Genomic DNA, 12168 nt, shown 5'->3' on the forward strand with positions numbered 1-12168 from the left:
TGCCAGCACTGCAAAGAGATGGGAAGGCCCAGACGCCAGCTCTGCTGTCGTGGAGGCCAACCGTATCATAACCTTTGGAAATTAAATCAGGAGATCGGGAGGAGGATGGCCAGAGCTGTTTCCCTTACTCCCAATAGAAGAAATAGAAACAACATTGGTCAGTGTTCTTCTGGGTCACTCATACCGGAAAGGGCTTTTACTCCAGCAATACTAAGATTTTACTTTTTATTTCTCTGATACTTGGATCCAAATACTCTTCACCAACAGCTACCATTGATACTTGAGCAATGTAAGGCTCAGAGGGAAGTTGTTACTTAGGACTTGATGGCCCTGTGTTCTAAATCTTTGTTTTCAACATCCTGAAGCATCTCTCAAATTTCTCATGATCTCAATGCCTAGGGTATTTCTGTGGTCCTGGGAAAGGACAGGCCTTCCTCGTTGTTTTTTTTTTTAATTTATTATTATTATACTTTAAGTTCTAGGCTACCTGCGCACAACGTGCAGATTTGTTACATATGTATACATGTGGGCCTTACTGTTACTGCAAGAATCATCTTCCAGAGTCAGGCTACCTTCTCCTTCCCTACATGATACATTCCTGAACATATCCACACCTCTATCTATCTATCTATCCATCATCTATCATCTATCTATATGTATGTATATCTATATAAAGCCTTAAGGATGCAAGTTTAGCAGTAGACACAGATTATAACGAGAAGTCTGTTTCCAGTGAGCCAAAATCCTGCTGCTCAAATGGAATGACAATATCAGGCAAAACCAGGGAGCTTGTCAGAAACGGAATCTCTGGCCCTTCTCTAGACCTTCTTGCATCAGAGTCTGCATTGAATATAATTCCAGGTAATTCACATGCACAGCAAAGCTTGGGAAGCACTGAGGTAAAGCACTGAGGTAAAAAATATATTATTAATTATATCTCACCTCATTAACTTTTAGACAGGTGGTCTCCACCTTGGCTATACATTAAAATCACACAGGGGCTTTTAAAAACTACTGACACTTGGAGCTTTACCCCAGACCAATGGAAACAGAATCTCTGGGCATTGGTTTTATAAAAATCCATCCAGGTGGTGCTAATGGACTGCCAAGGTTGAGGACAACCGTTTTAAACTCTATTTCTGGCACCATTTTCCCAGTGTTTTTTACATCTGTTGAAAGACAGATGGGCCTTTGGGCCTTGGGCCTTTTATATTTCTGCATATCTAGATAATTCCAGATGATCTTTTCAAGAATGTTAGAAGAACAAACAACCTTGAAAGATAGACAATATCTCCCTCTGGAGTGAAGGACAGATTTCTTTACTGTCCATTATAATAAAAGTAATGTTCCTTCTAGAGCAAAGGGCAGTTAGGCTCACTGCCTATTATAAAAGATTTGGGGACTTTCGGCTTTAGTGCTGACATGTAAAGAACTTGGAAACTCTTTCAACAAGAAATAAGCTGAATATGCTGAAAGCTAATGGCTTTTCTCAGACCTATCAGAGAACTGAACTCCCAAGGCACCTGCCACCCCCAAATCTGGAGAGACAGGCCAACCTTCTGCTCCAGGTACACAGCTGTGATCTGTGTACCTAGAGCAGAAACTGTTAAAGCCATAAGCTGGTAAAACCACTTACATGGTAATTTTGATGCAATTGGAGGCTGAGTGTGAACCTGCTTGAGACTGAGAAACTCCCGGGGGCCTGTAGCCTTAGGGGCTCCCCCATATGTTTGTGGATCTTATTTCTAGGAACTCCACCAGGTTCTCATAATGAAGAACCAAGAAAAAATCTCTGGTGTTGCTGGCAGGGTGGAGGAAAGGTGACCATTTTGAAATGCCCAGAGTGTTCTTCATGACAAAGGCCTACTCTGCTAGGAGAAGACTTTACCAGAGCCTTATCTACTTGGGGGAAGGGAAATTATCCAAATCCAGTCCCCTGCGATATTCCTATCTCACCCAAGAGAGGGGGGAAATAACTAAGAAACACTTGTGAAAGTCACAGCCCAGAGACCTGCTCATCTCATAATCATAAGATGATAGAACATTTTTCTCCCCCCACATCCTGCCACCACACCAAGAGGTATAATGACACTGGATTAAAGCTGAAAGAACTGGAAGATGCTGACTTTCTCAGAGGAGGAGTACTTAGGGAAACCAAAAGACAGCTGGGGAGACAGAACCAAAGACCCCTGAGGAATTGGAAGCTTCTGGCACCAATAACTACAGAAAACATTAAGCACAACCCAACTCCTAGCCAGACTAATACAAAGTCTCACACTGAAAGCCTATTTACCTCAGTTTCTATTAGTCAATATATCATGTCCAGCTTTCAAAAAAAATTTACAAGGTATATTAAAAGGCAAAACAAAACAAAACCCAAAACCAAAATCAAAAACATTGTCTGTAGCTGGGTGTGGTGGCACGTGCCTGTAGTCCCAGCTACTCAACAGGCTACTGGGGAGGATCACTTGAGCCCAAGAGTTCGAGGCTGCAGTGAGCTATGATAGTACCATTGCGCTCCAGCCTGGGCAACAGAACAAGACTTTGTCTCTGGAGAAACAAAACAAAACAAAGCAAAAGCTGTCTGAAGAGAAAAAGAAACCAAACTCAAACATGATACAGATTCTGGAATTATCACACAGGGAATTAAAAATAACAATGATTAGAGCTGAGTGTGGTGGTTCATGCCTAAGTTCCAGCTACTTGGGAGGCTGAGGCAGGAAGATTGCTTGAACCCAGGAGTTTGAGTCCAGTCTGGGCAACATAGTGAGACCCTGTCTCTAGAAAAAAAGTAAAATAAATAAAAATAAAATAACAATGATTGTGTTAAGTGTTCTAAGGGAAAAGACAGACGGGTAATGTAAGCAGCAGAAAGATGGAAACTCTAAGAAAGAATTAAAGGAAAGTGTTATAAATCAGAAACACTGTAACAGAAACAAAGAATGCCTTTGATGGGCTCATTATTGGAAAACCAGAGACAGCCAAGGAAAGCATCAGTGAAACTGAAGGGGGGAAGAAAACACTGCTCATACTGAAATGCAAAAGAGAAAGGATGAAAAAACCCAGAACAGAACACCCAAGAACTGGAGGACAATTTCAAAAGGTATAATGTACATGTAATCAGAATGCCAGAAGGAGAAGAGAGAAAAGAGCCAAATAAATATTTGAAGTAATATGCTTGAGAATTTTCCAAAATTAATAGATACCAAACACATATCTATGAAGTTCAGAGAAAACCAAGAAAGATAAATACCAAGAAACTATACCTAGGCATAACATAATTAAACTGAAAAAAAAATAATTGAAGTCTTGAAAGAGCCGGAGGGAACACTTTACCACTTTACCAATAGAGAACAAGAATAAAAACCACAGCAGACTTCTGGTCAGAAACTATGCAAGCAAGCAGAAAGTGAAGTGAGGCCGGGCGCGGTGGCTCACGCCTGTAAGCCCAGCACTTTGGGAGGCCGAGGCGGGATGATCACCTGAGGTCAGGGGTCTGAGACCAGCCTGGCCAATATGCCAAAACCTCATCTCTACCAAAAATACAAAAATTAGCTGGGCGTGGTGGTACACGGCTGTAATCCCAGCTACTCAGGAGGCTGAGGCAGGAGAATCGCTTGAACCCAGGAGGTGGAGGTTGCAGTGAGCCAAGATGGTGCCACTGCACCGCTGCACCCCAGCCTGGGTGTCAGAGCGAGACTGCTTAACAAAAAAAAAAAAAAAAAAGAGAGAAAGAAAAAGAGTGAAGGATAAATATTTTCGCAGACAAATACTGAGGGAATTCATCACCAGCCTATCTGCTCTACCGGAAATGTTAAAAGAAGCATTTCAGTGAGTAGGAAAATAGTATAAGTCAGAAATTCAGATCGACATACAGAAAGGGAAGAAGCAGGAATAAATGAAAGTAAAATAACTTATTTTTCTTATTCTTAATTTATCTAAAATATAACTATTTGTTTAAAGCAATAATAGTAGCAATGTATTGTGTGATTATAACATATGGATAAGTGAAATAAATTTCAGCAATGTCATAAGGGGCAGGAGAAAAAAACTGGGAATACTTTGTTACGAGGTACCTGCTCTACATGTGAAGTAGTCTAGTGTTACTTAAAAGTGAACTTTGGCCCGGGAGGTGGTGGCTCATGCCTATAATCCCAACACTTTGGGAGAATGAGGTGGGAGGGATCACCTCAGGTCGGGAGTTTTTACACCAGCCTGACCAACATGGAGAAACCCCGTCTCTACTAAAAAATACAAAATTAGCTGGGTGTGGTGGCACATGCAATCCCAGCTACTCTGGACACTGAGGCAGGAGAATCGCTTGAACCCGGGAGGTGGAGGTTACAGTGAGCTGAGATAGGCGCCATTGTACTCCAGCCTGGGCAACAAGAGCGAAACCCTGTCTCAAAAACAAAACAAAACAAAACAAAACAAAAAAAAACAGTGGGTGGGGGGGAATTTGATCGAACAGTGGTGAAATTTTGCCCGCTTTCCCAGCCAGACATGCTGTTACAAAGGCAGAATGTCGCTCACAGTGGTGCTCAGCAAACAGCCTTTTGCTTCCTAATACACAGCTTTCAAGGACTGTTAAATTCTGCAACATCTATCACCATGAATTTCAATAAATTTCAATTTTAAAAATCAGATTTTGCCACCCAGAAATATGTGAAAGAAGAGGTACTTATAGAAACAAAAGCATGGTGGTGGCAAGTTTACAAAATAAATTGATGTAAGAACTCCAGGCAGAATTCTTCAGATTTTTTCATCCTGCACCCCTATAATTTTTAAAAAATCTAGCTTGTCACACCCAACATATGTAACTATGTATTTATACATTCTGTACAAATGCCACTGTACTCATATTATATATTTTGTAAAACATAAAAATTAAGATAAAAAGAATGAGATAAAAATATAGCTTATAAGTCTTAATAGCTCCTTCCTTTATCCCCTGGTAGAATGCCTCACTTTGGAAATCACTGCATTTGATTGAAAATGCTTCTAATTCTTGACCCTGGTTTACCTTGAGCTCTCTAATAGATCTGAATAATCTCATAAACGAATGCCTGCCTCTTCAGGTAGACCAGGTAGGCAAACTATGGCCCGCAGATCAAATCTAGCCTCCATAGCCTTCAAGCTAAAAATGGTTTTTACATTTTTAAACGTAAAAAAGACTCTTTAGGCTGGGCACAGTGGCTCATGCCTGTAACCCCAGCACTTTGGGAGGCTGAGGTGGGAGATCCCTTGAGCCCAGGAGTTCAAGACTGGCCTGGACAATGCAGCAAGACCCTGTGTCTATGATTTTTTTTTTTTTTTTTTTTGAGATGGAGTCTTGCTCTGTCACCCAGGCTAGAGTGCAGTGGTGTGATCTCACTCACTGCAAGCTCTGCCTCCCAGGTTCATGCCATTCTTCTGCCTCAGCCTCCCGAGTAGCTGGGACTAAAGGCGCCCACCACCACGTCTGGCTAATTTTTTGTATATTAAGTAGAGACGGGGTTTCACCATGTTAGCCAGGATGGTCTCGATCTCCTGACCTCGTGATCTGCCAGCCTTCGCCTCCTTAAGTGCTGGGATTACAGGCATGAGCCACCACGCCCAGCATTTTTTTTAATTAAAGGAAAAAACAGACTCTTTAGTGAGAACAGTTGCTCTATCTTACCTTCTGGACCCCAAAGACTGAAATACTTATTTTTTGGCCCTTTCTGGAAAAAGTTTGCTGGACCCTGGGCAGGGAAAGCATGTGGGTCACCTTTACCTTTCCTCTAAATGGTGAGGCCTTGGAAAGCTCCACACAGGGCTGTCTAGGTGGCTCTCCAGGCCCAAGGGGCTGGCCTTGGCTGCAGCTGCATCCCTTCCTTGGCCTGTAGGCTACCAACCCACTCTCTCGCTGGGAGCAGGCCCTCAGCCTGTGCTCTTGGGCACCTCATGGTGGTCATTAGCTAAGTCCCAGATGACCAGACACTAGGCACCCACCCGGGGAGCCCCCAGCCCCAGCCCACTTCCTCGCAGTATCTCTGAGGAGTTTGGCAAGTGACATGTCCTGGCCAGCCATTCCGTAGCTCTTACTGCCCTGTGACTGGTAGGGGGTCTGGCCTCTATCCAGAAACCCAGCTGGCAGGGAAGGAGTAGGTGTAGTATGGTTGAGAGGAGGCCAACTGGGTGCCTGGATGGAGGCAGCCATGTGGCGGAGGGTTGCCCAATAGTCTATCATCAACTTCTGGGCCTATATCTGGGCAGGAACATATGTCCTGGGGGAGAGGGAAGCAAGACCTTGGTGTTGGAGGCCTGCATTTGAAGATGACACCAGGGGAGGTAGGTCCCTGGTTGTGGGTGGTGAGAGTGAGGTCCAGTAACTAAACATGGGGAGCAGCTCAGAGCAAAGGTTTAGGAGCTCTGGGCTGACAGAGGCAGAGCTGAGTGGAGCAGGCAAAGGTGAAGGTCCTGCATGCGAAGGTTTGTTCCCTAAGCTTTGGGGAGTCATTGGAATGAGTGAATCAACAAATAGGTCCTGGGCAGTGGCCTGGCTATACCAAGAGTTCCTGGGATGATGCAAATGAATATGACACAGCCCCAGCCCACGAAGACTTTGTTTTGTGTTTGCAGATGCCTGTAAAGAATTAGAATCTATGGTGTGTGATGGAGGCAAAAGGCATGATTAGCTAAACTGGGGAGATGTGGTCAGTAGGCTCGGGTTCCTTGCGGTGGGTGGTCCTAGACTGAGATTTTGCACGAGAAAGTAAATTTTGAACCTCTAATCCAGAGCAGCATTAACCTACCTTTTAGGCGTTTCATTGTTTTCTTGGATTTTTAATATTCCATTTCCTGAAAGCACCTGCTTGGCATATTTCTGAAAGGTGGGATAAGCCTGTTTTTTTGTTAATTAAATCACATTTTGACTGCACTAGGGGAGCTTTCATTTTAAGAAACAGTGGCAAATCTTCTCTATAATCAAAGAATCCTTTTAGAAAGGGAATGATGATGATCCTGCTGTTCTTTTTTTTAAAGATTACACTCGATGTATTTATTTTCCTAAAACACCCAAAGGGGACTTTTGGAGACTAAAACATAATTTAGTTTGGAAGTTTTGTTTGCGGATATTGGAGCACCTCACTCGATCTCTGGAGACCCCCAGGTGGTCCCCAGCCAGACAGGGGAATTAATGCCTTTAACGAGGAAGGGTTTCAGGGCTAGAATCAAATTTCCTGCAGTCCCCCCCTCACGGTTTGTCGAGTTAACTCCTTCACATCTTACCTAACTCAGCTCAAATGCTACTGTTTGGCTGGGTGTTTTTAGCTTTAATTTTGTGTATGTGATAAAATATACTTAACATAAAATGTACCATTTTGTTTTTAAGTGTAGAGTTCAGTGGCATTAAGTATACCTACACTGCTATGCAACCATCACCATCATCCATCTCCAGGACTTTTTCCTCTTCCTAAACTGACACTATATCCTCATTAAATAACTTCCCATTTGCCCATTGGCAGCCACCATTCTGCTTGCTGTCTCTATGAGCTGGACTACTCTAGGTATTAAATGCCACTTTTACAACTTCTCTTTAATTTAAAGGATTACTCAGCACATCGTATGAAGAGTCGGAGTTCTACAAGACTTGTTATGAAAAGCAACAGAGTCCTGCTCCTCGCTTTCTTCCCTGGTCTTGCTCTCTGGCAATAACCACATTGAGTTCTTCTAGCCTTGATGCTCAACATTCATAAGACTAGGTAAAGTGCTTATATTGCTACTTCTTGATTTTTCAGTTTTGGGCATTTTTGATTGATTCTCACTATAAAAAGTAAATTAACTTCCCTGTATTTCCTTTAAAATATGGTTTTTTTTTGTTTTTTTTTTTTTTTTGAGATGGAGTCTTGCTCTGTTGCCCTGGCTGGAGTGCAGTGGCGCAATCTCGGCTCACTGCAAGCTCCACCTCCTGGGTTCATGCTGTTCTCTTGCCTCAGCCTCCCGCAAAGCTGGGACTACAGGCGCCCGCCACCATGCCCGGCTAATTTTTTGTGTTTTTAGTAGAGACAGGGTTTCACCGTGTTAGCCAGGATGGTCTCGATCTCCTGCCCTCGTGATCCGCCCACCTCCGCCTCCCAAAGTGCTAGGATTACAGGCGTGAGCCACCGTGCCCGGCCTAAAATATGTTTTATTGTGAAGTATATCATATGTACAAGATCCTGTATAAAACTTCAGTGGCTGTTAAAAATAAAATTAACAGCCGGGCACAGTGGATCACACCTGTAATCCTAGCACTTTGGGAGGTCGAGGCGGGCGGATCACCCGAGGTCAGGAGTTTGAGACCAGCCTGGCCAACATGGTGAAACCCCATCTCTATTAAAAATACAAAACTAGCCGGGTGTGGTGGCAGGCGCCTGTAATCCCAGCTATTGGGAGGCTGAGGCAGGAGAATCACTTGAACTTGGGAGGCAGAGGTTGCAGTGAGCCAAGATCACACCACTGCACTCCAGCCTGGGCAACAGAGTGAGATTCTGTCTCAAAAAAAAAATTAAATTAACACTCTTACCCTATCATTCAGCTTAAGAACAAGAATGCAACATTATTCGAGTAGCCTGCACATGCCCCTCAAATGTACTCCCTTTCCTTTCCTTTTCTAGACAAAACCACTAATCATGCTAATAATTTTCTTTCTTTTCCTTGTAATTACTGCATATGGGCATATTCCTAAACAATATGCTGTTTTGTGGATGTATGTAAATGGAAACACAGTGTGTTCTGACTTGCTTCTTTCGCTCAACATTACGTTTTTTGAGGTTCAACCATGTGGATGCGTGGCGCTGTAGTTGACTCCTTTTCTCTGCTCTTTGTATTCCGTTGTATGACATCTCCATTTATTCAGCCAATCTTGTACGTATGTTCTGGTGACATGTGCAAGAGTTTCTCTCTTTTTCTTTTTGAGACAGGGTCTCACTCTGTCATCCAGGCTGGAGTACAGTGGTGTGATCACAGCTCACTGCAGCCTCTACCTCCCAGGTGCAGGCCATCCTCCCACCTCAGCCTCCCAAGTAGCTGGGACCACAGGCGCACACCATCACACCTGGATGATTTTAACTTTTATAGAGATGGGGTCTCACTCTGTCACCCAGGTTGGAGCACAGTGGCGTGATGACATTGAGTTTTCTTATTTAAGAATAGAGTATACTGTTAGATTTGTTTGGAATGTTAGCATTTTCCAATAGTTTTATAATTGTCTCCAGGAAGCATGGAGGCCAAAGCAACTCCATCTTGGATGCTAATCTGCCATGTTGACTTCCAGTTGCCCCCAGATCGGGGAAGGCCTCAGGATTTCCAGTTTGTCTGTTGTTCCTTGTGTGGGGTATGTGCTTGCCGTGAATCCTGCCCTGGGGTTGGTACAGCCTTGATGCTATCACCCTTCAACTGTCCTACAAATCCCTTCGGAGTTATCCTGTCCCTGTGGTGTATGGGCCATGGGTCTTGGGGGTAGTGGTGCAGGAATCACCAGCTTGTCTCACCAACACCTGATACACAGACATGACTTCTGCTTCTAAGTCCCTATTAAATGTTTCTTTCTAAAAAATAGATTTGTCGGCCTCTTTCTTGGACCTCTCAGCTTCCTAAGACTTTGGGAACAGGTTTGCATATACCTGCTTATTTCAGAACAGGGAGGATTGCACATTGCTTATTAGAATTATTCCTGATTTTTTTTTTTTTTTTTTTTAAGAAGGGGTGTCCCGAGTAGCTGAGACCACAGGTGCATGCCACCATGTCTGACTAACTTATTTCTATTTTTTGTAGGGACAGGGCCTCCCTATGTTGCCTGGGCTGGTCTTGAGCTCCTGTCCTCAAGTGATCTTCCCTCCTTGGCCTCCCAAAGTGTTGGGATTACAGGCATGAGCCACTGCACCTGGCTATATGCTTTCTTTTATTAGTATTTACCTGGAATATCTTTTTTCCATCCTTGACTTTGAGTCTCTCTTTGTTCTTAGGTTTTAAGAGTGCCTCTTGTGAAACCATATAGCTAGTATTTTTTTCTTTTTTTTTTTTTGAGACAGTCTTGCTCTGTCGTCTAGGCTGGAGTACCGTGGCATGATCTTGGCTCACTGCAACCTCTGCCTCCTGGGTTCAAGCAATTCTCCCACCTCAGCCTCCTGAGTAGCTGGGATTACTCCCACACCATGCCTAGCTAATGTTTGTGTTTTTAGTAGAGACGGGGTTTCACCATGTTGGCCAGGCTGGTTTTGAACTTCTGACCTCAGGTGATCCACCCACCTTGGCCTCCTAAAGTGCTGGGATTGCAGGCCTGAGCCACCACTCCTGGCCATATAGCTAGTATTTTAAATAAATCATATTGGTCATTTTTGTCCTTTATTGAAGAGTTAAATCCATTTACATTTAGTATTATTATTAGGCAAGTTTCTTCTTTTTATGCCCTTTCAATTTGTTCTACTTTGTTTTTTTTTTTCTAGGCTCTGGAGTATCTTTATGTTCTACTTTTTAAAATTCCTTTTTGTAAATCTTTTTTTCCTCATTTTTTTCTGGTTTATGTTTCCTCCTTCATCTCTTTTTATCTTTATGCTTTCTACCTGTTTGAAAGTTGTGTGCACTGGGTCTATTCTTCTAGTTGTTGCTCTAGCTATTTGAACACGTGTATTTACCAAAATCTAAAATATTGTCAATATCTCTCCGTTCTCCCAACAATTCCAGGACCTTAAGACACTTTAACTCTGATGACCTGCTTGCAGATAACATACTATTCTTGTCCAGGACTTAAAACTTTGCTGTTAGATGATGCTGGGAAAAATGTTTCCTGAGATTTCATAACCACAAGTAAGCTCCCCAACATGAGTCTGTGGTTTAAGTTTATGCTAACTATGCAGTCCAAAAAAAATCTTTAATTATTTAATTTAGAGTGGTCTCAGGTTGGTAGTGTCCCCAGCAACTTACAGAAGTAAATGCAAATCTTCTCTGGAAGAACCCACCTTCAACCCAGGCCTCAAGGGATTCTCACAGATAAATGTTCAAGGAAAATGATTGGTTTACAGATACGTGGCATGAAAGAAAATGCACCATGAGTGAGAACCAGCAGAAAGAATACACAGCAGAAATAGACTTAAAATATCTAGGAACTGTAGTTATCTGACACAGAATATAAAATATCTGTCTTATACGTTTAAAGAAATAATCAATAAATTCTAAAATAAATAAGAAATTCAAGTCATTTGGGCTTAAATAAAAAAAGAAAACAAATAGAACTTCCAAAAATAAAAAATGAATATCATATTGCGTTGACTATAAAACAGGATTGATTTTATAAGAGGCACCATAATTTTATGTGCCATCAACAATACTGCCGATTATCATTGCAGGATGCCACCAATTGTAAGATGTATCCTGATTTTAGCAGTGTTAAAAAAGTGAAAAAAAAAAGGTTGCAGAATCAGTGAACCTTAGCAATTGAAATGTAAAACTTCACAGATCAATTAAATTGCAGATTAAACTCAGACAATGAAAAAATCAGGTAACTGGAATAAAGACACAAATATTTTTTACAGATAAATTATCCAGAATGTAGCCCAGAGAGACCACACAATGGAAATATAACAGAATGGTTATGAGTCTGGGGGCTAGAATGAGAAGGTCTAACATCTATCCAGTCAAAAGTTAGGTAATAGAGAGGAGAAGAGGCAATGTTTAAAAATATAATGGCTGAGAAATTTGGAAAATAATGGAAAGCAAGTGACACTCAGATAGAGGAATTCAAATGATTCTCAAGCAAGACAAAACAAACAAAAGATTCCATACCTGGACATATGATGGTGCATCTGAAGAATACATGATAATAAAACTGTGGACCATCAAAAGCCAAGAGAAGATCTTCAAAGAAACCAGGAACAAAGAGAGGTCACCTTCTGAAGAACAGTAAGTCAAACAATTGATTACCTTTTAGCAGCAAAAATGGAAGCCAGAAGACTGTGGGATAATATTTTCAATGTGTTGAAAGGAAAACAGTAATCAACTTAGAATTTCTATCCCAAAAAACCCTTGCAAGAATGAGAGCAAAATAATTTTTTCTTTCTTTCTCTTTCCTTCCTTCCTTTCTTTTTCTTTTTCTTTTTCTTTCTTTCTTTCTTTCTTTCTTTCTTTCTTTCTTTCTTTCTTTCTTTCTTTCTTTCTTTCTTTCTTTCT

Source organism: Colobus angolensis, unplaced genomic scaffold (assembly GCF_000951035.1).
Source record: "Colobus angolensis palliatus isolate OR3802 unplaced genomic scaffold, Cang.pa_1.0 Scaffold182, whole genome shotgun sequence".
In the NCBI taxonomy this organism is placed as follows: Eukaryota; Metazoa; Chordata; class Mammalia; order Primates; family Cercopithecidae; genus Colobus; species Colobus angolensis.